Raw genomic sequence first — 26,359 nt, forward strand, 5'->3', positions numbered from 1 at the left:
GGTTAGTAAACTCTCTAACTTAAACTTAGAAATAACAAATATTTTGTGTAAAGAACAATAACCATACTAAATTTCAGGGATGCCTGGGTGGTTCAGTCGGTTAAGCATCTGACTTAGGCTCAGGTCATGATCTCACGGTTCATGAGTTCGAGCCCCGCATTGGGCTCTGTGCTGACAGCTCAGAGCCTGGAGCCCGCTTCAGATTCTGTGTCTCCCTCTCTCTCTGCCCCTCCCCAACTCATTCTCTGACTCTGTCTCTCTCTCTCTCTCTCAAAGATAAATAAACATTAAAAAATATTAAAAAAAGAGCAATAACTATACTAAATTCCTGGCTATTTTTCCAAGTTATACAAAGATGCTAGAACAACTAAATGAAATCAATGGGAACATCTGTCTGGGATACTAGAGATTTTCCTCAATGCACTTAAGAAAGTAAAAGGAAATATTCAAAGATGATATAGCTTTTGTGTGTGGTATAGATTTCAAAAAACAGAACAAGATTTTATTAATTGTTAAATTATTTTCTTTTTGTGTTTTTGTACTTTCCTAATAAGGTCACATTTCTCATATTTTGACTTTTATAATACTACTTCAACCTTCTTCTTCTTTTTAATGTTTGTTTTTGAGAGAGAGAGAGAGAGAGAGAGAGCGAGAGCACGCATGAGCAGGGGAGGGGCAGAGAGAGAAGAAGACACAGAATCTGAAGCAGGCTCTGCGCCACTGTCAGCACAAGCCGGACATGAGCTCAAACTCCCCAACTGTGAGATCATGACCTGAGCTGAGATCAAGAGTAGGAAGCTCAACCAACTGAGCCACTCAGGCGCCCCCTTTACCTTTCTTCTTCTTCATTTTTCCTGATACATGTTGTACCAATCCTTCAAATGAAGACTTCCTCCACAAAGTGTTACCTGTCAATCAGTCCACAATGATCTTTTCTTTCTTTGAACTTCTTTTTTTTTTTATGTTTATTTTTGAGAGAGAGAGAGCGAGCATGAATGGGCAGGGGCAGAGAGACAGGGAGACATAGAATCTGAAGCAGGCTCCAGGCTCTGAGCTGTCAGCACAGAGGCTGACATGGGGCTTGAACTCACGAACTGTGAGATCATGACCTGAGGCGAAGACGGATGCTTAACTGACTGAGCCACCCAGGCATCCCTTTTTCTTTGAACTTCTATAGCACTTACTGTTTGCCATTAATTTGACACTTATTGCTTTGTAATTACTACCTATGAAGATATTTGAAAATATTTATGTTTAGCTTTATATGAAAAATAAAGTTCCTCATGGTAGCAACTGCATCTTAATATTTTTGCACATAGCAACTGGCAAACTGTCCTGCTCAATTATCCAGGCAAATAAGGTCAAGGGCATCAAATTTCTAGGAAGTCTTATAAGTAATGATATGGAATCCTTGTCTTTCTTATGACTCCACTCTAGATACATAAATCTCATAGAAGAAAGGGCCAGTGAACAGTGAAGTCATCATCTTCCAGAAAGTTATTTGTCTTCTGACAAATCCTTTATTAGTTGGTTATCATGTTATAGCAGCATTATCAACAATAGCCAAATTATGGAAAGAGCCCCAGTGTCCATTGACTGATGAATGGATAAAGAAGATGTGGTATGTATATACACAATGGAATGTTCTCAGCCATCAAAAAGAATGAAATTTTGCCATTTGCAAAGACAGGAATAGAGCTAGAGAGTATTATGCTAATAAGTGAAATAAGTTAGAGAAAATTAAATTTGATATACTTTCACTCATATGTGGAATTTAAGAAAACAGAACAAACTATCATAGGGGGAAAAAAGAGAGAGGCAAACCAAGAAGCAGACTCTTAACTATAGAGAACAAACTGATGGTTAGCAGAGGGAGGGTGGGTGGGGGGATGGGTTGAATGGGTGGTGGGGATTAAGGAGGACACTTGTGAGTGATAAGCACTGGGTGTTTGTAAGTGTTGAATCACTAAATTGTACACCTGAAACTAACACATTGTAGATTATGTTAACTAACTGGAATTTAAATAAAAACTAAAAAAAATCAGGTTATTTTTTCTTGTTATCTGTCCAAATAAACTGTAGACTTTTTGAGGATAATGAATATATTTCATACTTCTTTTTTTTTTTTTTAAAGATTTTATTTTTTTAAAGTACTCTCTATACCTAATGTGGGGCTTGAATTCACAAACCTGAGATCAAGCATCGCATGCACTACTGACTGAAAAATTCCCTAATCTGGGAAAGGAAAAAAATATCCAGATCTAGGAGCCACAGAAACTACCATCAAAATCAGTAAAATCAGGCCAACACCATGACATATTGTAATTAAATTTGCAAAATATAGTGATAAAGAAAAAATCTTAAAAGCAGCAAGACAAAAGAAGTTAACTCACAAGGAAAAACCCATAAGGCTAGCTGGAGATTTTTCAACAGAAACGTGGCAAGCTAGAAATGAGTGTCACGATATATTCAAAGTGCTGAATGGGAAAAATCTGCAGCCAAGAATACTCTATCTATCCAGCAAGGCTACCATTCAGAATAGAAGGAGAGATAAAGAGTTTCTCAGACAAACAAAAACTAAAGGAGTTCTGAACACTAAACCAACTCTGCAAGAAAATATTAAAGGAAACTCCTTGAATGCAAAGGAGAGACCAAAAGTGACAGACAAGAAAGGATCAGAGAAAATCTCCAGAAACAACAAGAAACAAATAAAATGCAATAAATACATATCTATCTTTGAATATAAATGGACAATGCTCTCATCAAAGACAAAGGGTGTCAGAATGGATTAAAAAGACAAGACCTATCTATACGCTGCCTACAAGAGACTCATTTTACATCTAAAGATACCTGCAGATTGAAAGTGAGGGAATAGAGAAACATTTATCATGCAAATAGATGTCAAAAGAAAGCCAGAGTAGCAATACCTATATTGGACAAACTAGACTTTAAAACAAAGACTGTAAAAAGAGACAATGAAGGGCATTATTATATAGTCATAAAGGGGACAATCTAATAAGAAGACCTAACAACTGTAAATATTTATGCACCCAACATTTCATAGAACCCAAAGAACATTCTAATTGACTTTTAAAATTTACGAAACTAGTTTTCAGTTTATGATTACAATGAGCCACACACTACTATCGTAGTAGAGAAAATCACTAGTTTTGGTTTGCCAAAAGAAATTTTTTTCTCCAATTCTGAATTGAATATTTCTCTTCATTGTCCCGTCTTAAAAATGGATATTTTATTAACAAATCCATTAATGTATGTATTTCATAAAAGATATGCTTAAACCTTTTTCTAGATGAATTAGAAATCTATTTTAGAGCTCATTTCTTTTCTAATAGGGTCAAATACATGTGTCATGATCCTGCTTTTTAATTTTTGTTAGTCCTGTGGCAACTTAATCATATATGAATGTAGATTCAGTTGTAGAATATGAATTAAAATATACTAATCAAAAAATATATGCAGAACTAAGTAAAATTATTTCAGATTTCTTGATCCTTTTAATGTGTACAGCTTGTTGGTGGTGACATTTTTCTTGCTGGGCACTTGAATTTTAAGGATTTTGTACTTTTCTGCTGTAGCTAAGATTTATGGTTTTATGGTACAGTTCTGATCTGTTGGGTAAACTACAGCAGAGTTGAAGTCACTATGCTAAAAACCAAAAGAAACGGAGGTGCCATTTATATATTAGCAATATGCCTTACAGTCAACTATTTTATTTCAACTTAAAACAATATGACTAATGAGAAAACTTTAATTAATGTAAACAGAGTAAGACTTTTATGCCTGAAACATGCTTAACAATAAGAGTACATATCTTTCCCTAGGTGTCTTCCACACAGACATTCCAATTTTCCATTTTAACTGCTAAAATAATTTCTATTATTAATAATATAGTATATTAATTGTCATAAGTATCAATGGATAGAGGTACACACATAAAGGTACTTGTTTTTCGTCCTTGGTAATTACCTGGAAATTGTACTATGCTCATATTGATCTTTTCTACGGTACTAAGTTAAAATACTTATATAAGAATGATGATGTTAAAACAAAGTATATCCTAGAAAATAAACATTTTTAAATAGTGCTCTTAATAAAATGAGTCTAATTAATTGCAATGCCAAACAGTCCACTACACAACTGGTAGATTTCAAATGAGACTGTCAAATACTGTTAACATCTGAGTACCACAGCTCATTAATCAGAAATTCCTTCATTTTTGGTTCCATGATATATTATTTTTATATAATGTTCCCCTTCTCACATACATGAATGAGACAAATGAATCAATAAACAAATTGCTTGGTAGTATTGTATAAATGAAGTTTTATTAGATAGATAACTATTTTTTTTTTTTTTATTAGAAAGTGAGAGCAAGTATAGGAGAGGACCAGAGGGAGAGTGAGAGCGAAAGCAAGAGTGAGAGAGAATCCTAAGCAGGCTCCATGCTCAGTGTGGAGCCCAATGCAGGGCTCAACCCATGACCCTGGGATCATGACCTGAGCCAAAATCAAGAGTATCAAGAGTTGGACAGATGCTCAACCGACTGAGCCACCCAGGCACCCCTGTATATATTTTTATTCTAGAAGCTTAAAAAGTGACAGATGTAGAAACCAAGTCAGCTGTGTCATGAAAGTGAGGTTAAGACACACAAGTTTCAGGTTGTTGTATGCCTTTGCCACTGCCCCCACCCCCTAGATCTACCACTGTCATTCTCTCATTTGAGAAACTAAACCTCAATTGTGGCAAGAGGAACTGGCAACGTATAGACCAGAAAGTTTTTTTTTCCCATTCCTTCTGGATTAAAATCACTCAGGCTAAACTTTCCCTTCTGTGAAGATACTAATAGTGGATTCATGTTTCCTAATTCCTCCTGCTAAGTATAACTAAAATCCTGGAACTAGGTAGAAAGATCATGTCTGGAGACATTTTCCCCCCAGTTTTACTGAGATATAATTGACACAGAGTTCAAGGTATATAGCATAATAATTTGACTTAAACTGTAAAATGATTACCACAATAAGTTCAGTTAACATCTATAATCTCAAATAGATACATAAAGAAAAAGTTCTTTTCTTGTGATACGAACTCTTAGGATCTAATCTCGTAACATTCAAATATACCATACAGCAGTGTTAATTATAGCTATCATGTTGTATCTTACATCTCTAGCACTTATAACTGGAAGTTCATACCTTTTGACATTCCTCCGATTCTCCCTCACCCCAACCATAAATCTGATCTCTTTTCCTATGAAGTTTTTTTTAGTTGTTTTTTTAAGACTCCACTTATATGTGAGATCATACAGTGTTTTTTAAAAAAATATATTCATTTAGGGGCACCTGGGTAGCTCAGTTGGTTAAGTGTCTGACTTCAGCTCAGGTCATGATCTCACAGTTTGTGAGTTCGAGCCCCACATCAGGCTCTGTGCTGACAGCCCAGAGCCTGGAACTTGCTTCAGATTCTGTGTCTCCCTCTCTCTCTGCCCCTTCCCTGCTCATGCTCTCTCTCTGTCTCTCAACAATAAATAAATGTTAAAAAATTAAAAAAAATATTCATTTATTCTGGGGAGGGCACAAGCAGGGGAGGGGCAGAGAGAGGGGGACAAAGGATCTGAAGCAGCTGACAGGCTGACAGCAGCAAGCCCGATGTGGGGCTCCAACTCATGAATTGTGAGATCATGACCTGAGCTAAGTCGAACACTCAACAGACTGAGTCACCCAGGTGCCCCAGATCATGGAGTATTTATCTTTCTGTCGTACTTATTTCATTTAGCATAATGCCCTCAAGGTCCATCCATGTTGTCACAAATGTCAGGCTTTCCTTCTTTTTTTATGGCTGAATAATAGTCAATTTGTGTGTGTGTGTGTGTGTGTGTGTGTGTGTGTGTGTGTGTGTGTGTACACACATGCTACAACTTCTTTATCCATTCTCTGCTGATGGACACTTAGGTTGTTTTCATATCTTGGGTACTGCACATAATGCTGCTGTATACATAGGGAGCAAATATGTCTTTGACATAGTATTTTAATTTCCTTCAGACATATTCTCAGAAGTGGAATTGCTGGATCATCTGGTAGTTCTATTTTTAATTATTTTCCGGAAACTCCATACTGTTTTCTATAGTGGCTGCACCAATGTACAGTGCTACCAACAGGGCAAGAGGGTTCCCTCTTCTCTATATCCTTACCAGCATTTGTTATCTCTCATCATTTTGATGATGGCCATTCTAACAGGCATGAGGTGATGTCTCATTATGCTTTTGATTTGCATTTCCTGATGATTAATTACGTTGAGCACCTTTTCATGTACCTGTTGGTCATCAGTATACCTTTTTTGGAAAAGTGTCTATTCAGCTCCATTGTCCATTTTTAAATTGGATTACTTGTTATTTTGCTATTGAGTTGTATGAGTTCTATATATATATTGGATATTAACCCCTTATATATGATTTGCAAATATTTTTTTCCCATTCTGAGGCTATCTTTTCATTTTGTTGATCACTTCTTTTGAAGCTTTTTAGTTTGATGTAGTCCTATATTTACTTTGTTTAATTTTGATTTTTTTTTTGTTTGTACTTTAGGTATCAGACCCAAAAAGCCATTGCCAAGACCCATTTCAAAGAGCTTTTTTCCTGTGTTTTCTTCTAGTTTTATGGTTTCCAGTCTTATATTTAAGTTTTAGTCCAATTTGAGTTAATTTTGGTGAGTGTTATAAGACAGGAGTATAGTTCCATTCTTTCACAAGTGAATAACCAGTGTTCCCAACATCATTTATTGAAAAGATCATTATTTCCTCTGCTAAATATTCTTGGCTCCCTTGTCAAATGTTAGTTGACCATGTATGTGGGGCTTTATTTCTGGGCTTTCCATTCTGTTCCACTGGTCTATGTGTCTATTTTTATGTCAGTTCCATACTGTTTTGGTTACTATAACTTTATAATATAGCTTTAAGTCAAGAAGTGTGATTCCTCTCACTTTGTCCTTCTTTGGAGACATTTTTGTTTGTCATGACCAGAGGGTGTTAGTGGAACCTAATGGGTTGAGGCCAGAAAGGCTGCTAAACAACCTATAATAAACAGAACAACACCCACAACAAAAAATTATCTGGCCCAAAATGTCAATAGTGCTAATTTGAGAAATCCTGCCATAGACTATAAAATACACAAATAGTATAAAATTTATGAATATTTAGTTAGGATTCCCCCTTTCTATCTACTTGCCTAAATAATATTATCTGCCAGACACTTTATGGCACTGCAAACAAAAAGATGAATTGGGACAAGATTTGATATAGAGAACAAACTGAGGGTTGCTCCCTCAGTTTGGAGGGGTTTGGAGTAGGGGGATGGGCTAAGTGGGCAAGGGGCATTAAGGAGTACACTTATTGGGATGAGCACTTGGTATTATATGTAGGGGATACATCACCGGATTCTACTTCTGAAATCATTATTGCACTATATACTAACTTGGATGTAAATTAAAAAACAAAAATAAATATAAAAAAAAGGGAAAATATTTGAAAATTGAGGAGCTTATAATTTAAGGGCAAAAGAGGAGAGGCAAATCTAGATGGCTCTGGGTTCATTTTCTCCTACCTTTTGACAACCTAGTAAGAAGTTGGCTCAGCAGGTCTGAGTTTGATCAATAAAAGAACAAGCTAATAACTGAAGCTTAGTTCCAGAGATTTTTCCTTTCTAAGAAGGCCATTTTCCTTAACCAGGAATTTCTCTTTTCATCTAGACATTCCTCATTTTCTTCCAAGATCTGTAAAAAATACATTCTCTGGACATTTTATCTTCTACTGGAGCATTCTCCATGGTGCATCCCACTACAGTTGATTAAGGTGTGCCTTGCTGTAATATAGTGAGAGGACAGAGGGCCATGTATTCTGCTGTTTCTCTCCCTGTCAGTTATCATTAAACCTCATTGCACTTTTACACTACTTGGTACAAGTGATGAGTGTGTGCATACCTCCTTTAAGAACAAGCAAGGAAGGAAATAATTAAACAAAAAAAGCTGTAATAGAGTTATAAACAAATGTGAAGAAACTAGAAGCTATCAAAGTATAAAAGTATTTCTTTTAGCGAAGTTATTGAATTTACTATCTGAAGTAGCACTTTAGAGGAAAAAAAGATGCTGTCTTTCACCCCCTTAATTAAGTTTATTCCTAGCTATTTTATTGTTTTTGGTGTAATTGTAAATGGAATTGTTTTCTTAATTTCTCTTTCTGTTGTATAGAAATGCAACAGATTTATGTACATTGATTTTGTATTGTTTGACCTTATTGAATTGATATTTATTAGTTCTAGTTGTGGAGTCTTTAGGATTTTCTACATATATTATCAAATCATCTGCAAACAGTGAATATTTTACTTATTCTTTACCAATTGAGATGCCTCTTACTTCTTTTTCTTGTCTTATTGCTGTGGCTAGGACTTCCAGTACTATGTTGAATACAAGTGGAGAGAGTGGAATCCTTTTCTTGTTCCTTATCTTAGGGGAATAGCTCTCAGTTTCCCCCCATTGATTATGATGTTCTCTGTGGGTTTTTCATACATGGCCTTTATTATGTTGAGGTATGTTCCCTTTAACCCTACTTTGTTGAGGGTTTTTTTTTTTTTTTTTATAATAATGAATGGATGTTGTACTTTGTTAAATGCTTTTCATGTATCTACTGAAATGACCATATGTTATCCTTTCTCATATTGATGTGATGTGTCACACTGATTGATTTGCAAATAGTAAAACATGCTATACAGGAATAAATCCCAGTTGATTGTGGCGAATGATTTTTTAATGTATTGTTGGATTCAGCTCATCAATATTTTGTTGAGGATTTTTGCATATATGTTCATTAGAGATATTGGACAGTAGTTCTCTTTTTTTGTAGTGCCTTTGCCTGGTTTTGGTGTCAGGGTAATCCTAGCTTTCCCTCCTCTTCTATTTTTTGGAATAGATTGAGAAGAATAGGAATTAACTCTTCTTTAAATGTTTGGTAGAATTCACCTGTGAAGCTTTCTGTTCCTAGACTTCTGTTTGTTGGGAGTTTTGAATCCTGATTCAATTTCATTGCTGGTAATTGGTCTGTTCAAATTTTCTGTTTCTTCCCGCTTCAGATTTGGGAGATTATAGGTTTCTAGGAATTTATCAATTTCTTCAAGGTTGTCCAGTTTGTGATATAATTTTTCAAAATATTCTATTACAATCCTTTGTATTTCTGTGATGCTGGTTATTATTTCTTCTTTTTTATTTCTTATTTTGTTTATTTGAGTTCTCTTTTTCTTGATTAGTATGGTTAAATGTTCATCAATTCTGTTGATTTTTTCAGAGTACCAGCTCCTGAATTTCATTGACATGTTGTATTTCATTTTTAGTTTCTATTTCATTTGTTTCTGCTTTTAATCTATTATTTCCTTCAACTAGTTTTGGGGTTTGTTTGTTATTTTTTTTCTGGCAACTTTAGGTGTTGATAGGTTTAAGATTTTTCTTGTTTCTTGAGGTAGAACTGTATTGCTATAAACCTCCCTGATTGGGTTGTGTTTTCATTTTCATTTTTTTCCCCATGTATTTGGATTTCCTCTTTTATTTCTTGGTTGACCCATTCATTGTTTAGTAGCATGTTATTTAACTTCCATGGGTTTGTGTTCTTTCAGATTTTTTCTTTTGGTTGATTTCTAGTTTCATAGTGCTGTGGTTAGAAAAGATACATTGTATGACTTCAATCTTTCTAAATTTGTTGAGACTTGTTTTGGGGCCTAATATGTGATCTATTCTGGAGAATGTTCCATGTGCACTTGAAGGACTGTGTATTCTGCTGTTTTAGGATGGATTGTTCTAAATATATCTGTTAGATCCATTTGATCCAGTGTATCATTCAAAGCCACTGTTTCCTTGTTGATTTTCTGTTTGGATGATCTGTCCAATGTTTTAAGTGGGGTGTTCAAGTCCCCTAAAATTATTGTATTACTATTAATTACTTGCTTTATGTTTGTTATTAGCTGATTATGTATTTAGGTGCTCTCATGTTGAGTGCACTAATATTTATAATTGTTTCAACGTCTTGTTGGATTGTTCCCTTTATGATTATATACTGTCCTTCTTTGTCTCCTATTAACTGTCTTTGTTTTGAAGTCTATTTTGTCCAATATAAGTATTGCTACCCTGGCTTTATTTTCACTTTCATTTGCATGATAAATGCTTTTCCATTCCTTCCCTTTCAACCTTCATGTGTTTGTACTGAGTCTCTTCTAGGCATCATATAGGTGGGTCTTGCTTTTTTATCCATTCGGTCACCTTATGTCTTTTGATTGGAGTGCTTAGTCCATTTACATTCAAAGTAATTATTGATAAGTATGTACTTTTTGTCATTTTGTTACTTGTTTTATGGTTGTTCTGGTAGTTCTTCTCTGTTCTTTTTTTCGCTTGCCCTCTTCTCTCATGGTTTGTTGGCTTTCTTTAGTGATATATTTGGAAACCTTTCTCTTTATTTTTTTTGCATATCTATTACTGGTTTTTGATGTGTGGTTACCATTAGTTTCATATATAACATTTTAGGTATATAGCAGGCTACATTAAGTTGATGGTCACTTAAGTTTGAATCTATTCTTTATTCTTTTCCCTTCACATTTTAGGTATATGGTATCATATTTCAAATCCTTTTATTTTCTGAATCCTTTGACTGATTTTTATAGATATTCTTAATTTTACTGCCTTTATGCTTCCTTCTTTTCTTACTCTTACTTATGGTCTTTCCTTTCCACTCAAAGAATCCCCTTTAACATTTCTTATAGAGCTGTTTTAGTGTCATGAATTCCTTTAATTTATGTTTGTCTCGGGAAAGTATCTCTCCTTCTATTCTGAATGAGAGCCTTGCAGGACTTTTCTTTCAGCAGTTTGAATATATCATGCCACTCCCTTCTGGCCTATAAAGTTTCTGCTGTAAAATCAGCCGATAGCCTTATGGGGTTTACCTTGTATATAACTGTTTTATTTCCCCTTTCTGCTTTAAAAATTATCTTTATTGCTACTCTTTGCCATTTTAACTACCATATGTCTTAGTGTGGACCTCCATGGGTTGAGGGCACTCTGTGCCTCATGGATGTGCATTTCTGTTTCCTTCCCTAGATTTCTGAAGTTTTCAGATGTTATTTCTTCAAATACATTTTCTGCCCCCTTTTCTCTCTCCTCCTTTTGCGAATGTTATTATTCTTAATGATGTCCTAAGGTTCCCTAAGTCTCTTTTCATTTATTATTGTTATTTTTTCCTCTCTTCTGTTCAGCATGCTTTCCATTACCATGTCCTTTAGGTCACTGACACATTCTTCTGCTTCATTCCCTCTAGTGTATTTTTCATTTCAGTTATTGAGTTCTTCATGTCTGATTGGTTCTTTTTCATATTTTTTAAACCTCTTTGTTAAGGGTCTCACTAAGAACCTCCAGGCTTTTCTCCAGTTCAGTGAATACCTTCATGACCACTACTTTAAATGACCTATCAGGCATATAACTTATCTCTGTTTGGTTCAGTTTTCTTGCTGTGATTTTGTCCTGTTCTTTCATCTGGGATATGTTCTCCCGTCTCCTTATTTTGTCTAAATATCTGAGTCTGTTTCTATGTGTTAGCAAAGTCAGCTATAGCTCCTGCCTTGAAAGTAGTGGCCTTAGGAAGAAGAGATCCTGTAGGGTCTTGCATTGCAATGTCTCCTGTTCACCAGAACCTGGCACTTCAGGGGTGTCTTCTGTATGTGCTGTGTGCACCTACTGTTGTGGCTAAGCTGCATTTGCTTTCAATCCAGTTGTCTGAAATGGTTTTTTTTTTTTTTTTTTTTTTGGCTGTTGTGGGCAGGTTTTGGTCCTGTGTTGTTAGTCGGCCAGTTTGGGGTTGCCTTGGCCTTGAGTTGAGTCATAGCTGGTGTTTGCCAGAGACGGAGTAGCAGCAAACTACCCAGCACTTTTCCTGTGTTGTCCCCTGAGAAGTTTTGGGTGGTGGGTGGGGCCTGCAGCCAGACCAGCTCTCTGTCCTTAGCTCACTGCTGGGGCCATAGCTGGACTGGTATGCGTGGTTATCTTTCTTTCTACCAGGGGCAGGAGTCACTTTATAGAGTGGTGCTGGCCTGTCGAGGCTGCTTGCATACTGTCAGGCTTGTGGCACCACTTTGGATGGATTCTGGACAAGGTGGGGTGGGTTCACAGGAGAACGCGGGGGTGGGGCACACTGTTAGCAAGCTAGGTGGGGTATGTTGGTGCTTTCCTGTTTTGCGTGGGTATCTGTGTATCTAGGGGAAATTGAGGGAAATGGTGTACACCAGCTTCACTGTTCCTGGAGAAGTCTCCCAATGATTCCTGACCCTCCAGGTTATACTCTGAGATTAGTAACAAATCTTTCTCCCATATACCCAATGCATTTTGAAACTTGCTTCTATGCTGTATCCCCTTGGGCTGTTTGTGCTCTCTCCTCAAGGGTGGGGGACTCAATTTCCCACTGCCCTGCTGGCTCTTCTAGAGCTCAATGTGCTGTGTTTTTTGTTTTTGTTGTTATTTATTTATTTTTTTTTGAGAGAGAGAGAGAGAGAGACAGTGCAAGTGAGGGAGAGGCAGAGGCAGAGAGAGAGAGAACATCCCAAGCAGGCTCCACACTCAGCACAGAGCCAGACAGGGCTTGACATGAGGCTTGATCTCATGACTGTGACAGCACAACCTGAACCAAAATCAGGAATCAGATGTTTAACCGACTGAGCCACCCAGGTGGCTCAAATGCACTGTCTCTTAAACTCTCCTATTATTAACCACTTTAAACACAACAGATAGTTATGTTCAACAAATAGTTAGAATTTGATGAAAGTTATAGGTCCCCGAATCTGCTGATTTTTAAACTGCCAGATGTGAAGCCCCAATGACTGCAAGAGTTTGTGAAATTATGTCCCTCTGTTTTTCAAAGCCACGTTATGAGGATTAGTCTTCTGTGCCTGGGGTGCTTGGTGTGAATGAATGTTTCTTTCCCTTCTCTGAGCTGCTGGGTCCCTCCTTCCTAAAGCCAGTCCTGCAGGTCCATTTAGCTCCAGACCACATCTCTGTCCTTCCTACTCTCTTGGATGTGACCTCTTCTGTACATTTAACTGTGGAGAGTCTGTTCTGCCAGTCTTTGGGTTATCTTCTGGATTATTTACATTGATGTGAGGATTATCTACTTGTATCCTTGGGACAAGTTGAGCCCAGGATCATCCTATTCTGCCATTTTCCCTACAAGTTCTCTATCCATTCATCTGTTAATCTACACTTGGGTTGCTTTCACCCCATTCTTTTGGGTATATACCCAGAGTGAGACTGCTGGATCATATAGTAAATTCTGTTTAATTTTGTGAGAACTGTCATTCTGTTTTACATAGCGGCTGCACCATTTACATTATTGTCATGTCTGTCTGTTCAGACCACTATAAAAAAAAATGCCATAGGCTAGGTAGCTTATAAACAACAGTAATATATTTTGCACTGTTCTGGAGGCTGGGAAGTCAGAGATCAAGAAACTAGCATGATTGTATTCTGGTGAGAGTCTGCTTCCTGGTTCATAGTCAGAGACTTCTTGCTGTGTCCTCACATGATGGGAAGGGGGAGGCAATTCTCCAGGGCTTCTTTTATAAGGGCATTAATCACTTTCCAAAGGCCCCATCTTCTAATACCCTGGATATTAGGATTTCCACAGGAATTTTGGGGGAATATAAATTTCTGCCTATAGCATATGCCTATAGCACAGGGTTCTATTTCTCTGCATCCTTACCAATGCTTGTTACTTTCTGCTTTTTTGTTTGGTTAGTAGTCATCCTAATAAGTGTGAGGTAGAATCTCATTATGGTTTTGATTTGTATTTCTCCAATGATCACTTTTATTGGACATCTTTTCAAGTATTATTAATCATTGGTATATCTTTTTTTTTTATTTTTTTTATTTTTTTTTTATTTTTTAATATATGAAATTTACTGTCAAATTGGTTTCCATACAACACCCAGTGCTCATCCCAAAAGGTGCCCTCCTCAATACCCATCACCCACCCTGCCCTCCCTCCCACCCTGCCCTCCCTCCCACCCCCCATCAACCCTCAGTTTGTTCTCAGTTTTTAACAGTCTCTAATGCTTTGGCTCTCTCCCACTCTAACCTCTTTTTTTTTTTTTTTTTCCCTTCCCCTCCCCCATGGGTTTCTGTTATGTTTCTCAGGATCCACATAAGAGTGAAACCATATGGTATCTGTCTTTCTCTGTATGGCTTATTTCACTTAGCATCACACTCTCCAGTTCCATCCATGTTGCTACAAAAGGCCATATTTCATTTTTTCTCATTGCCACGTAGTATTCCATTGTGTATATAAACCACAATTTCTTTATCCATTCATCAGTTGATGGACATTTAGGCTCTTTCCATAATTTGGCTATTGTTGAGAGTGCCGCTATAAACATTGGGGTACAGGTGCCCCTATGCATCAGTACTCCTGTATCCCTTGGATAAATTCCTAGCAGTGCTATTGCTGGGTCATAGGGTAGGTCTATTTTTAATTTTCTGAGGAACCTCCACACTGCTTTCCAGAGCGGCTGCACCAATTTGCATTCCCACCAACAGTGCAAGAGGGTTCCTGTTTCTCCACATCCTCTCCAGCATCTATAGTCTCCTGATTTCTTCATTTTGGCCACTCTGACTGGCGTGAGGTGGTATCTGAGTGTGGTTTTGATTTGTATTTCCCTGATAAGGAGCGACGTTGAACATCTTTTCATGTGCCTGTTGGCCATCCGGATGTCTTCTTTAGAGAAGTGTCTATTCATGTTTTCTGCCCATTTCTTCACTGGGTTATTTGTTTTTCGGGTGTGGAGTTTGATGAGCTCTTTATAGATTTTGGATACTAGCCCTTTGTCCGATGTGTCATTTGCAAATATCTTTTCCCATTCCGTTGGTTGCCTTTTAGTTTTGTTGGTTGTTTCCTTTGCTGTGCAGAAGCTTTTTATCTTCATAAGGTCCCAGTAATTCACTTTTGCTTTTAATTCCCTTGCCTTTGGGGATGTGCCGAGTAAGAGATTGCTACGGCTGAGGTCAGAGAGGTCTTTTCCTGCTTTCTCCTCTAAGGTTTTGATGGTTTCCTGTCTCACATTCAGGTCCTTTATCCATTTTGAGTTTATTTTTGTGAATGGTGTGAGAAAGTGGTCTAGTTTCAACCTTCTGCATGTTGCTGTCCAGTTCTCCCAGCACCATTTGTTAAAGAGACTGTCTTTTTTCCATTGGATGTTCTTTCCTGCTTTGTCAAAGATGAGTTGGCCATACTTTTGTGGACCTAATTCTGGGGTTTCTATTCTATTCCATTGGTCTATGTGTCTGTTTCTATGCCAATACCATACTGTCTTGATGATTACAGCTCTGTCATAGAGGCTAACGTCTGGGATTGTGATGCCTCCTGCTTTGGCTTTCTTCTTCAATATTACTTTGGCTATTCGGGGCCTTTTGTGGTTCCATATGAATTTTAGGATTGCTTGTTCTAGTTTCGAGAAGAATGCTGGTGCAATTTTGATTGGGATTGCATTGAATGTGTAGATAGCTTTGGGTAGTATTGACATTTTGACAATATTTATTCTTCCAATCCATGAGCAGGGAATGTCTTTCCATTTCTTTATATCTTCTTCAATTACCTGCATAAGCTTTCTATAGTTTTCAGCATACAGATCTTTTACATCTTTGGTTAGATTTATTCCTAGGTATTTTATGCTTCTTGGTGCAATTGTGAATGGGATCAGTTTCTTCATTTGTCTTTCTGTTGCTTCATTGTTAGTGTATAAGAATGCAACTGATTTCTGCACATTGATTTTGTATCCTGCAACTTTGCTGAATTCATGTATCAGTTCTAGCAGACTTTTGGTGGAGTCTATCGGATTTTCCATGTATAATATCATGTCATCTGCAAAAAGCGAAAGCTTGACTTCATCTTTGCCAATTTGGATGCCTTTGATTTCCTTTTGTTGTCTGATTGCTGATGCTAGAACTTCCAGCACTATATTAAACAGCAGCGGTGACAGTGGGCATCCCTGTCGTGTTCCTGATCTCAGGGAAAAAGCTCTCAGTTTTTCCCCGTTGAGGATGATGTTAGCTGTGGGCTTTTCATAAATGGCCTTTATGATCTTTAAGTATGTTCCTTCTATCCCGACTTTCTCAAGGGTTTTTATTAAGAAAGGGTGCTGGATTTTGTCAAAGGCCTTTTCTGCATCGATTGACAGGATCATATGGTTCTTCTCTTTTTTTTTGTTAATGTGATGTATCACGTTGATCGATTTGCGAATGTTGAACCAGCCCTGCATCCCAGGAATGAATCCCACTTGATCATGGTGAATAATTCTTTTTATATGCTGTTGAATTCGATTTGCTAGTATCTTATTAAGAATTTTTGCATCCATATTCATCAGGGATATTGGCCTGTAGTTCTCTTTTTTTACTGGGTCTCTGTCTGGTTTAGGAATCAAAGTAATACTGGCTTCATAGAATGAGTCTGGAAGTTTTCCTTCCCTTTCTATTTCTTGGAATAGCTTGAGAAGGATAGGTATTATCTCTGCTTTAAATGTCTGGTGGAACTCCCCTGGGAAGCCATCTGGTCCTGGACTCTTATTTGTTGGGAGATTTTTGATAACCGATTCAATTTCTTCGCTGGTTATGGGTCTGCTCAAGCTTTCTATTTCCTCCTGATTGAGTTTTGGAAGAGTGTGGGTGTTTAGAAATTTGTCCATTTCTCCCAGGTTGTCCAATTTGCTGGCATATAATTTTTCATAGTATTCCCTGATAATTGTTTGTATCTCTGAGGGATTGGTTGTAATCATTCCATTTTCATTCATGATTTTATCTATTTGGGTCATCTCCCTTTTCTTTTTGAGAAGCCTGGCTAGAGGTTTGTCAATTTTGTTTATTTTTTCAAAAAACCAACTCTTGGTTTCGTTGATCTGCTCTACAGTTTTTTTAGATTCTATATTGTTTATTTCTGCTCTGATCTTTATGATTTCTCTTCTTCTACTGGGTTTAGGCTGCCTTTGCTGTTCTGCTTCTATTTCCTTTAGGTGTGCTGTTAGATTTTGTATTTGGGATTTTTCTTGTTTCTTGAGATAGGCCTGGATTGCAATGTATTTTCCTCTCACGACTGCCTTCGCTGCATCCCAAAGCGTTTGGATTGTTGTATTTTCATTTTCGTTTGTTTCCATATATGTTTTAATTTCTTCTCTAATTGCCTGGTTGACCCACTCATTCGTTAGTAGGGTGTTCTTTAACCTCCATGCTTTTGGAGGTTTTCCAGACTTTTTCCTGTGGTTGATTTCAAGCTTCATAGCATTGTGGTCTGAAAGTATGCATGGTATAATTTCAATTCTTGTAAACTTATGAAGGGCTGTTTTGTGACCCAGTATATGATCTATCTTGGAGAATGTTCCATGTGCACTCGAGAAGAAAGTATATTCTGTTGCTTTGGGATGCAGAGTTCTAAATATATCTGTCAAGTCCATCTGATCCAATGTATCATTCAGGGCCCTTGTTTCTTTATTGACTGTGTGTCTAGATGATCTATCCATTTCTGTAAGTGGGGTGTTAAAGTCCCCTGCAATGACCACATTCTTATCAATAAGGTTGCTTATGTTTATGAGTAATTGTTTTATATATCTGGGGGCTCGGGTATTTGGCGCATAGACATTTATAATAGCTCTTCCTGGTGGATAGACCCTGTGATTATTATATAATGCCCTTCTTCATCTCTTGTTACAGCCTTTAATTTAAAGTCTAGTTTGTCTGATATAAGTATGGCTACTCCAGCTTTCTTTTGGCTTCCAGGAGCATGATAAATAGTTCTCCATCCCCTCACTCTCAATCTAAAGGTGTCCTCAGATCTAAAATGAGTCTCTTGTAGACAGCAAATAGATGGGTCTTGTTTTTTTATCCATTCTGATACCCTATGTCTTTTGGTTGGCGCATTTAATCCATTTACATTCAGTGTTATTATAGAAAGATATGGGTTTAGAGTCATTGTGATGTCTGTATGTTTTATGCTTGTAGTGATGTCTCTGGTACTTTGTCTCACAGGATCCCCCTTAGGATCTCTTGTAGGGCTGGTTTCGTGGTGACAAATTCCTTCAGTTTTTGTTTGTTTGGGAAGACCTTTATCTCTCCTTCTATTCTAAATGACAGACTTGCTGGATAAAGGATTCTCGGCTGCATATTTTTTCTGTTTAGCACACTGTAGATATCGTGCCAAGCCTTTCTGGCCTGCCAAGTTTCAAAGGAGAGATCAGTCACGAGTCTTATAGGTCTCCCTTTATATGTGAGGGCACTTTTATCCCTTGCTGCTTTCAGAATTTTCTCTTTATCCTTGTATTTTGCCAGTTTCACTATGATATGTCGTGCAGAAGATCGATTCAAGTTACGTCTGAAGGGAGTTCTCTGTGCCTCTTGGATTTCAATGCCTTTTTCCTTCCCCAGTTCAGGGAAGTTCTCAGCTATAATTTGTTCAAGTACCCCTTCAGCACCCTTCCCTCTCTCTTCCTCCTCTGGGATACCAATTATGCGTATATTATTTTTTTTTAGTGTATCACTTAGTTCTCTAATTTTCCCCTCATACTCCTGGATTTTTTTATCTCTCTTTCTTTCAGCTTCCTCTTTCTCCATAACTTTATCTTCTAGTTCACCTATTCTCTCCTCTGCCTCTTCAAGCCGAGCCATCGTGGATTCCATTTTGTTTTGCAATTCGTTTAAAGCGTTTTTCAACTCCTCGTGACTGTTCCTTAGTCCCTTGATCTTTGTGGCAAGAGATTCTCTGCTGTCCTGTATACTGTTTTCAAGCCCAGCGATTAATTTTATGACTATTATTCTAAATTCACTTTCTGTTATATTATTTAAATCCTTTTTGATCAGTTCATTAGCTGTTGTTATTTCCTGGAGATTCTTCTGAGGGGAATTCTTCCGTTTGGTCATTTTGGAGAGTCCCTGGCGTGGTGAGGACCTGCAGGGCACTTCCCCTGTGCTGTGGTGTATAACTGGAGTTAGTGGGCGGGGCCGCAGTCCGACCCGATGTCTGCCCCCAGCCCACTGCTGGGGCCACAGTCAGACTGGTGTGTGCCTTCTCTTCCCCTCTCCTAGGGGCGGGATTCACTGTGGGGTGGCGTGTCCCGTCTGGGCTACTTGCACACTGCCAGGCTTGTGTTGCTGGGGATCTGGCGTATTAGCTGGGGTGGGTAGGCAAGGTGCACGGGGGCTGGAGGGGCAGGCTTAGCTCGCTTCTCCTTAGGTGATCCACTTCAGGAGGAGCCCTGTGGCAGCGGGAGGGAGTCAGATCCGCTGCCGGAGGTTTGGCTCCGCAGAAGCACAGAGTTGGGTGTTTGCGCGGAGCGAGCAAGTTCTCTGGCAGGAACTGGTTCCCTTTCGGATTTTGGCTGGGGGATGGGCGGGGGAGATGGCGCTGGCGCCTTTGTTCCCCGCCAAGCTGAGCTCTGCCGTCTGGGGGCTCAGCAGCTCTCCCTCCCTTTGTCCTCCAGCCTTCCCGCTTTCCGAGCAGAGCTGTTAACTTATGACCTCCCAGACGCTAAGTCGCGCTTGCTGTCGGAACACAGTCTGTCCGGCCCCTCCGCTTTTGCCAGCCAGACTCGGGGGCTCTGCTTGGCCGGCGAGCCGCCCCTCCGCCCCGGCTCCCTCCCGCCAGTCCGTGGAGCGCGCACCGCCTCGCCGCCCTTCTTACCCTCTTCCGTGGGCCTCTAGTCTGCGCTTGACTCCAGAGACTCCCTTCTGCTAATCCTCTGGCGGTTTTCTGGGTTCTTTAGGCAGGTGTACGTGGAATCTAAGTGATCGGCAGGACGCGCTGTGAGCCCCGCGTCCTCCTACGCCGCCATCTTCCGGTTTGGTATATCTTTTATGGAGAGTTATCTACCCAAGTTTTGTCCATTTTTGAATTGTGTTTGTTTTTGTTGTTGAGCACTGCCACAGATTTAAGATTTCTGTCTGAGGTAATAACTGATTCTAAGTGCTTTCCTATTATATTTCATTTAATAGTTACAAACTGCATAGCAGCCTTTGAAATAACTATCCACTCACAGGGTAGAGTGTGAGAAGAATTAATGCTAGGAGAACCTTAAAGAATATCAATTAGCTTGTGAAACATAGCAGAGATTTAAAAAATTGATTACAAGGTTTGAATCTGTATATTTTTGTTCTTAACATTTAGTTTTTGAATCTGAGAACTAAGCCTGAGTTGGCCAATGTTATGGAATAATTTTTTTCTGTTTTCCATTTTAAGAAGTCTTTAGAACACTAGTGTCTCCTTTCTTAAACTACTTGAGTGTATTAAATGATATCTTCCTAGGTGAGAAAGATAATTTAACTCTTTAAAAAATTTTTTTTAAATGTTTATTTTTGAGAGACAGAGTGCGAGCAGAAGAGGGGTAGAGAGAGGGAGACACAGAATCTGAAGCAGTCTCCAGGCCCTGAGCTGTCAGCACAGAGCCCGATGCAGGGCTTGAACTCACAAACTGTGAGATCATGACCTGAGCCAAAGTCGGACACTCAACTGACTGAGCCACCCAGACATCCCAAGATAATTTAACTCTTAATAACAAACACCCATTCCATCTCATCTACTAAATTATTCATATATCACTAAAATAAATTATAAAATATTTACAGATTAAAGAATAAGTACTTCTTACTACCTACTTTAATATAAAGGAATAACAATAGTCACGTAATATTTGGCAGAGTGTACTATTTGGTTCCTAGTGTTTAGCCTATGAATATTGGGTTTTCTAACCTACGAATGTAACTAAACCATTCTTTTTGGTTTTTTACATAGAATGCCTGTTCTATGAATTATTGAAAAACTTTCAAAAGTATTTTTGCTTACATGGAAAAAGTTCAAGGATACCAAAATTAATATAGTAAAAACACATTTAATAAAACAATCTGGTCATACATTTTAATTTAATTATTTTAATTCTTTGGTTAAAATACCTGAATTTACTATAGTCTTAACTGTTGAAAGTGTAATTTCTTTGTCTTAAATGAAGAATGTTAGAAATATTAGAAATTTTAAGGTACATCTATTATCTTCTTCAGAATGTATTAGGAAAATGGAAATCTATGTTCATTAAATCAAGGAAAAAAGAAATGCAAAAGCAGAATACCAGAATCATAACATTTCCTTGTTTTACTGAGAATTTTTCTCCTCTTCCTTATGTACCAATATATGTACTATTATGATACTAGAGTGCTTTTTAAAATTTTTTAAAAAATGTTTATTTATTTTTGAGAAAGAGACAGAGCATGAGCAGGCGAAGGGCAGAGAGAGAGGGAGACACAGAATCTGAAGCAGGCTCCAGGCTCCGAGCTGTCAGCACAGAGCCTGATGCAGGGCTCGAACTCACGAACCAGGAGATCATGACCTGAGCCCAAGTCGGATGCTTAACCAACTGAGCCACCCAGGCGCCCCACTAGAGTGCTTTTTTAATTCTTATGTATTTACATTTTAAAAGCTTTATGCACTATATATAGCTGAAAGGAAATTTTATGCCCAGTATTACAAATCAGAACATCCATGTACAATGCTTTGTACAATGCCTGGTCAGAGTAAGTACTAATCACTGTTGGCTATTATTATTACTGAAGAGTATCCTCAAGTCCTAAGGACATAAAAGATAGTAACAATGTCCCTTAGAAACAACATCAAGCAGTTTGTTAGAATCACTGGTCAATTTGACACATCTCTGAAGGCAAGGGAAATAAAAGCAAAAATGAACTACTGTAACCTCATCAAGATAAAAAGCTTCTGCACAGCAAAGGAAAAGGCAACCAATGGAATGGGAGAAGATATTTGCAAATGACATATTGGATAAAGGGCTCATGTCCAAAATCTATAAAGAACTTACCCAAACTCAACACCCGAAAAACAAATAACCAGTGTAGAAATGGGCAGAAGACATGAATAGACACTTTTCTAAAGAAGACATCCAGATGGCCAACAGACACATGAAAAGATGCTCAACATCACTCATCATCAGGGAAATACAAATCAAAACCACATTGAGATACGACCTCATGGCTAAAATTAACAACTCAGGCAACAACAGATGCTGGCAAGGATGTGGAGAAACGGGAACTGGTGGGAATGCAAACTAGTGCAGCCAGTCTGGAAAGCAGTACAGAGGGTCCTCAAAAAATTAAAAATAGAATATCCAAGGGATACAGGAGTGCTGATGCATAGGGGTACATGTACCCCAATGTTTATAGCAGTGCTCTCAACAATAGCAAAATTATGGAAAGAGCCTAAATGTCCATCAACTGATGAATGGATAAAGAAGATGTGGCTTATATACACAATGGAATACTCTTGGCAATGAGAAAGAATGAAATCCTGACATTTGCAACAACATGGATGGAAATGGAGGTATTATGCTAAGTGAAATAAGTCAGAAAAAGACAGATATATGTTTTCACTCATATGTGGAATTGTAGAAACTTAACAGAAGACCATAGGAGAGGGGAAGGGGAAAAATAGCTTCAAATAGAGAGGGAGGCAAACCATAAGGGACTCTTAGATACAGAGAACAACGTGAGGGTTGATGGTGGGGGGTAGAGGGGCAGGGTGAAAACGGGTGATAGGTATTGAGGAGGGCACTTGTTGGGATGAGCACTGGGTGTTGTATGTAAGTGATCAATCATAGGAATCTACGCCTAAAATCAAGAACATACTGTATACACTGTATGTTAGGTAACTTGACAATAAATCATATATATATATGTGTATATATATATATATATATATATATATATATATATATATATATATATATATAAATTGTGGGAAGATCAAAGCTGAAGCAATACTTGCTCACTGATATGAACTAGCATTAACTTTATTATTTTACATTCACTTTAATGCTGCTGGGAGCTCCTATATAAAGAGCCTTTCAGAATGTTCTTTAAAATAAAACCAAGACTTGGAAAGCACAATAAAATTCAATTTATCCTGATCAAAACACAAAACAAACAAAAAAGCATCACTGGTAAATTGACTCCTCCTGTCACTTAACTACTAAATAAAGTAGGATCAGCAACCTCCTAGAAAGTCAAAGGATGTACCCATTATTTAAATGCTGTTTCTGAAATCACTACAAAACACAAATCATTAAGTACAAAGTCTTAAGCCTAAACCAAAACCAAAACATCATAAAACAACAGTTTATGTTTATTAAATTTAGTCATTTTCACTTTACACAGTTACCATGGTTAAAATAGAAATGAAACAAAGATTATTAGGGATAATTTCCTCTTTTTAGGATACCCTAAGCTTTTTACAAGATGACACTTAAAAATATTGTAGTAGTATTAAGAATGTACAGGTTTTGTAGCATCTTTTCATGTCTGGTAGTCATCTGGATGTCTTCTTTGGAAAAGTGTCATTTCATGTCTGCTGGCCATTTCTTCATTGGATTACTTGTTTTTGAGGTGTTGAGTTTGAGAAGTTCCTTATAGATTTTGGATACTAACCCTTTATCTGATATGTCATTTCTAAATACCTTCTCTCATTCTGTCAGTTGCCTTTTAGCTTTGTTGATTGTTTCCTTTGCTGTGCAGAAGTTTTTATCTTGATGAAGTCCCAATAGTTCATTTTTGCTTTTATTTCCCTTGCCTCTGGAGACATGTCAGGTAAGAAACTGCTGCAGCCAAGGTCAAAAAGGTTGCTGCCTGTTTTCTCCTCTAGGATTTTGGTGGTTTCCTGTCTTACATTTAGGTCTTTCATCCATTTTGAGTTTATTTTTGTGCATGGTGTAAGAAAGCAGTCCAAGTTCATTCTTCTGCATGTCACTGTCCAGTTTTCCCAACACAATTTGCTGAAGAGACTGTCTTTTTTCTACTGGATACTCTTTCCTGCTTTGTTGAAGATTAGTTGGCCATCTATATATGTCCATTACTGGGTTCTCTATTCTGTTCCATTGATCTATGTGTCTGTTTTTGTGCCAGTACCATACTGTCTTTATGATTACAGCTTTGTAATACAGCTTAAAGTCCAGAATTGTGATGCTTCCAGCTTTGGTTTTCTTTTTCAGGATTGTTTTGTCTAGTCAGGGTCTTTTCTGGTTTCAAACAGATTTTAGGATTGTTTGTTCTAGTCTGTGAAGAATGCTGGTGTTATTTTGATAGAGATTGTATTGAATATGTAGATTGCTTTGGGTAGTATTGACATTTTAACAATATTTGTTCTTTCAATCCATGAGCATGGAATGTTTTTCCATTTCTTCGTGTGTTCTTCAGTTTCTTTCATAAGCTTTCTATAGTTTTCAGCATACACATCTTTTACCTCTTTGGATAGGTTTATTCCTAGGTCATTTATGTTTTTTGGTGCAATTGTAAACAGGATCGATTCCTTACTTTCTGTTTCTGCTGCTTCATTATTGATGTATAGAAATGCAACCGATTTCTGTACATTGATTTTATAGCCTGTGACTTTGCTGAATTCATGTATCAGTTCTAGCAGTTTTTTGGTGGAGTCTTTCAGGTTTTCCATGTAGAGTATCATGTCATCTGCAAGGAGTGATAGTTTGACTTCTTTTTTCCCAATTTGGATGCCTTTTATTTCTTTTTGTTGTCTGATTGCCGAGGCTAGGACTTCCAGTTCAATATCACTCATCAACAGGGAAATACAAATCAAAACCACACTGAGAAACCACCTCACACCTGTCAGAATGGCTAAAATTAACAACTCAGGAAACAACAGATGTTGGTAAGGATTGAGAGAAAGGGGAACCCTTCTGCACTACTGGGGGGAATGCAAACTGGTGCAGCCATTCTGGAAAACACTATGGAGGTTCCTCAAAAAATTAAAAATAGTACTACCCTATGATCCAGCAACTGTACTACTAGGTATTTATCCAAAGCATACAAAAATGCTGATTTGAAGGGATACATGCATCCCAATGTTTATGGCAGCAGTACCAACAATAGACTAATTATGAAAAAAGCCCAAATGTCCCATCGACTGATGAATGGATAGAGAAGATATGGTATGTGTGTGTGTGTGTGTGTGTGTGTGTGTGTGTATAATGGAATACTACTCAGCAAGCAAAAAGAATGCAATCTTTCCATTTGCAACCACATGGATAGAACTGGAGTGTATTATGCTAAGAGAAGTAAGTCAGGCAGGGAAAGACAAATGTACAATTTCACTCATATGTGGAATCTGAGAAACACAACAGATGAACATAGGGGAAGGGAAGGAAAAATATGTTAACAACAGAGAGGGAGCCAAACCATAAGAGACTGTAAAATACAGAGAACAAACTGAGGGTTCCTGGAGAGGAGATGGGTGGAAGGATTGATGGGCATTAAGGAGGGCACTTGTTGGGATGAGCACTGGGTGTTATATGTAAGTGATGAATCACTGGGTTCTACTCCTGAAACCAATACTACACTGAATGTTAATTCACTTGACTTTATAAATACATTATAAGAAAGAAAAATAAAAGAATGTGTAGGTTTTGTAGTTAGTGCTGAGTTTAAGTCCAGCTCTACTAGTTAAGAGCTGACTGAAACAGCTAAATTACTTGAGCTCCCGGAGCCTCAGCATCCTCAGGTGTAGACTGAGGGCTGCCATGCAAGGGTGCTGTGAAATTCAATGAGATACCATAGAGTGAGTTTGCAATAGTGGCCAGCATAAAGTAGAGGCTTTATAATAATAAACACAGATCTATTAATTTTAATTCAGTTTTTTCAATAGTTTATACTACTTTATGTTAGATGAAGAAATTGTTTTTGCAACCAGTTATGAACTGTCACTATAATCTATTTTGGTTAAGCTTTCTGTTCAAGTTTTCTGTCTCAAATCTTATTTTAAAGAAATATAAATCCTTGAACTGGTTTTATGTTAGCATTTCAACCAATACTTGGGTGTCCTAGAAAGGGCAAAGCACATAAAGACAAAATTAGGTATAGAACCAGTCTTTAATGAGTCTATAGTCTAATGGGAGATAAGACAGATATAGAACTATTGACACAAGGTAGAGTGTGGTAGGTGTTATAAGAGAGGTACACCATCAAGTTCTACTGACGTTTGGTGGGAAGGGAGTTTATTTCCAGTTTTTGAAGGAGGGTTAGTGAAAGACTGATTGCCTAAGTTACACTTACTTCATTAAATGAAATAAGTACATCTTTTTTTCATGTGCTCTGGAACAGCTTACCTAGCAATTAAATTATCTACATGTTAAAACTCAAACAGAATTAACTGATAAAAGATAAAACCAACTGGTCCCAGGAACTTTTTTGTACAGTTTGATATGTATCTGAACTAAAACATAGATAAGTAA

General features: G+C 37.7%; 1 protein-coding gene across 2 annotated transcripts in view; it reads right to left on the reverse strand.

Moving 5' to 3' along the window:
- Positions 1–26,359, reverse strand: part of ITFG1 (integrin alpha FG-GAP repeat containing 1) — a 349,880-nt gene that overhangs the window by 43,470 nt on the left and 280,051 nt on the right. The window lies entirely within an intron of this gene.

This window comes from Panthera pardus, unplaced genomic scaffold (assembly GCF_024362965.1).
Source record: "Panthera pardus isolate Hobbes unplaced genomic scaffold, ASM2436296v1 HiC_scaffold_18, whole genome shotgun sequence".
NCBI lineage: Eukaryota > Metazoa > Chordata > Mammalia > Carnivora > Felidae > Panthera > Panthera pardus.